At 37.9% G+C, this 3,803-nt stretch overlaps 1 long non-coding RNA gene across 1 annotated transcript; it reads left to right on the forward strand.

Annotated features, from left to right (window-relative positions):
• The first annotated feature begins 636 nt into the window (after nt 1–636).
• LOC134217057 (uncharacterized) lies at nt 637–3,519 on the forward strand. The gene is made up of 3 exons (XR_009980901.1): nt 637–826; nt 1,028–1,238; nt 1,313–3,519. It is a non-coding gene; the product is annotated as an uncharacterized LOC134217057 (long non-coding RNA).
• Nucleotides 3,520–3,803: the final 284 nt, after the last annotated feature.

Genomic DNA, 3,803 nt, shown 5'->3' on the forward strand with positions numbered 1-3,803 from the left:
AATTTAAGGATTGAAGCCTAAATTACTCATTTTTCAGCACAAATTGATATTTACCAATGCTTTCATATAACTATAGCCTGTCTACAATAATAATTTGAGGAGATTAAGCAGTAATAGACTAACGCAAAATGAACTCCCCCAAGAAATTATGACGTTTGAGCGGGTCGCATAATGAACGCAAAATGAACTTTTGTTCGAGAAGACGACCCGCTCAAATGTCAAAATCCGTCGGGTGAGTGAATTTCATGAACTCCTGCACAGGTCTATTATGATCGATACACGCTTAGTTCAGTTCATCCAAATATGGGTGAATAGTACCTATAATCGCCAAAAAGTGCACATACCTAGATATGGGTGAATTTCCTTTTACTTATATTTGAGTACACCGGCTTTACCCACATATAGGTATACTATATATAGATGATTAATAGGTGAATTTCACCCAAATTTGGGTGATTTGTTTTTGTTAAAGGCGATCATTAAAAATAAATCTTATTGTACACTGGTGGAAATAAAATATGGATTTTCATAAGTTATGCCTTATGAAACACCAGAAGTTCATTTCATAGTCGCTTCATAAGGCTACTATGAAAATCATAATCATTGGTATTGATTGCATAGATATGCCTTATGAATTCCAATGTTTATCCTTATGAATCAAAATCATAAGGTAGTCTTATGGAGCAGCATGTGATTTCAAGTGTTCATCCACGGGAAAATATTATTGTCAATTGTCATTAATTTTCATTCCCGACTGATCATATTTTATTCAAATAATTTAGCTAATCAGCAACGTCTTAAATCGAATTTCTGGTATCGGATACAGGTAAGATTATAGTCAAGAAATGCTGGGATTGAATTCAGATGTGGTTCACTGATTGGTTCAGCATAAAAACAGTCTTCTTATCATTAACCATAATTGTGATTCTCCCAGCAAATCCGTTCGAATGCGGCAACAACCAGAGGTTGGAAGCTGCTGAATTGTTGTTTTCCTGTCACATCAAATAATCCCATCTCGTATCTCTAGCTACATACAGTCAGTAAACCCGATCCCAAGGTTGTTCTCCCATATGAGAAAATCGATTGTACCGGTCTCAAGATATTAGGAGTTCGATTCCGGAATCTCGGCCCGAATGCTCAATGGAAGCAGTCCTGGAACATGTGTTTGTTGATCTGCTGCTGGTGTTTCAATGACAGATGGCTAACACTAGATTCTTCTGGCGGCTATTCCTAGAACGGTGAGTTTAATGTTGAATTTACTATTACTGAATCTGAATGTGACTAAATGTATGGCTTCCACATTTATCACCAGACATGGATCCTGAAATGCGAAAGACTCCCAGCAAAAGACCATCGTTAAACTTTTTGCCTTGTCATTCATCATAAATTGCACAGCAAGCGGAAAAAAAAATCATCCAATGATTCACTCCGAACGACTGTAATATGTATTGCCTGCAGCAACTGTTGATCAACGTCGACAAATTTAGCATCAGCGTAATATGTATGTAGTGGAAAGGAAATCAAGCAATCGGAAACCTATGAAGAAATATATAAATTCGGATTTGAAGAATTCTGCGTGGTGAAGGAGTCACGGAAGAAAGTATAGAGCTTTACGAGTTCTTCTGATATGAATTATGTTTTGCTACTATCCACCCGGAAGAAGTAAAGCAAATATATCGTTGAGGCAACGGCAAAAGAAAGGTTGCTGGAGAAGTGTAAGTCCTGGAATTTGGCCCTCATGAAACCAGATCCTAGTTTGCGTTCGCTGGAAGCAGTGAATGACGCATTGTTGAACAGTGAGGATGATGACGATGTTATTACTGTCGATTTGGGATCGCCGGAAATAAGAAGGAGAAGGTGGATGAAAAGACAAGCTCCAATGTATTTGACAACCAATCTCTATGATGCACAACATCGTTTTGCTTTTTTGGTGAAAGTGGTAAGAAAGCATGAGGGCATGCCTGTCCTGGAGAGTGCTGTCCGACTGGTGAAAATTGTAGCTGCTTTGCTCTATTGTGACCAACTTGAAAGTCAAGCTCAAGACAATAGTGTGGTAAGTTTGTGCATTTGTTATTCAGGGTTTAACTAGATACACATTTTAAATGATTCACTGTAGTGTATACAATCCGTCTAGCATATTTTTCGGATGGGAAACAATCTTGGCTCCCTGGGCACACTGGTCACACAACCATAATTGATTGATTAATAAAATGCCTGGCTGTATCTCAATCAGGTCTCGGTCCATTCCATTTGAAAGCGGAGTGGGTGGAGGTATAGCTGGCGTTTTCTTTGGTGGTAGAGCTTCCCAGAACTCAATCTGTCCAGCCATCAACCTGCGGCTGGGTATGTTTGTCCAGCAGATCCAAATGCCTGTCCAAGCGGGATATTCAAATCATCAGATCCTCAATCAATCATTAGCACAACATATCCTTTTTTGGTCCAGATGCTGAATAACATTGAGGTGAGTATTAAGTATGACTACATTTGCTGTTCACTTGGTTATGCATTTTCTAATTTTAGCAACTACATGTCACGCAGAATAATTTACAACGAGCTGATTGATTTTCCAATAATCAAATGTCGTTGATTCCAATAATAAAGCAACAAATGGATTACAGATGGATTACAGAAACAATCACCTACAAAAAGTAATCTTGAACAAGCATTCTGGAAACATCAACCACCTGGCAAATAGCTTCCATCGTGAACTGAATGATCTAACTGTCGTGACCGGGTATCCTCGTCCCGCAGTTCATCGTCGTGAATAACATCACCAGCGATGGCTCGACACTCCGACCAGCAGAGACCTTTGTCACCAATTGGCTCGATGTCGGTGCGGAGAACTTGTCCAGGATTCAAGACTCACAATTCTCCACCAGTGATGACTCGACGCTCCAGAATGTTTGTTCAATTCTACTTTTTGTGGTTTCTGCAATTCACCAATTGGTTGCTTTATTAACGGAATCATCGATATTTTATTACATATTTTAAGAACAATCAGCTTATTGTAAAATAATCTGCGTAACTTTTAGTGGTTAAAATTCGGAAACGGAGAACTAAGTAAAAAATTGAACAAGATTGAACAAGAAAAGGATCGGCGGTGCTAATAATTGAATGAGTATTTGATGATTCAAATATCCCGCTTGGACATGCATTTGGATCTACTGGACAATCATACGCAGCAGCAGGTTTGATGGCTGTGCAGATGGAGTTCTGGGCCACAACCATCAAAAACGCCAGCTATACCTCCACCCACTCCGCTTTCAAATTCAATGGACCGGGACCTGATTGAGATAGCTTTGCAATGGTTTATTAAGAGAATTTATGCAGCCAGGTATGTTGTTGTTTAATCCATTCTGGTTCTGTGTAAAAGCAATTTAGAATCAATGGTTGCATCTATATTGTAAAGATTTTATTCATTATTTTATTGATGTAGTTGATGTTGTTGACTTTGAATTTAAGACTTAAGTTGTTTTATACGAGGTTGAATTAACTGCGAAAGACCGAAGATGGCCATGCTTTTCATGAATCTGAAAAGTTATAATCAAATGGTGGAATTGAATGGAATATGAGTCGTGTTTTGCTTTTGTGAATCCTTTTTTAATAGAACTATTTTTATCCTAAAATAGTTGGACACACTGAAGTCTCGCTTAACTTTTCAAAAGAACCTAAGTAACATTTTTTCCATGAATGAATTTGAGTACATACTTCAATCAAAAGCTTTAATGTTGGTCTATTGATTGCAATATTCAAATCAGATTCAAATTATGTAATTCATGAAAAAATGTTGCTTAGGTACTTTT

The sequence above is a fragment of the Armigeres subalbatus genome, chromosome 2 (assembly GCF_024139115.2).
Source record: "Armigeres subalbatus isolate Guangzhou_Male chromosome 2, GZ_Asu_2, whole genome shotgun sequence".
Classification (NCBI taxonomy): Eukaryota; Metazoa; Arthropoda; class Insecta; order Diptera; family Culicidae; genus Armigeres; species Armigeres subalbatus.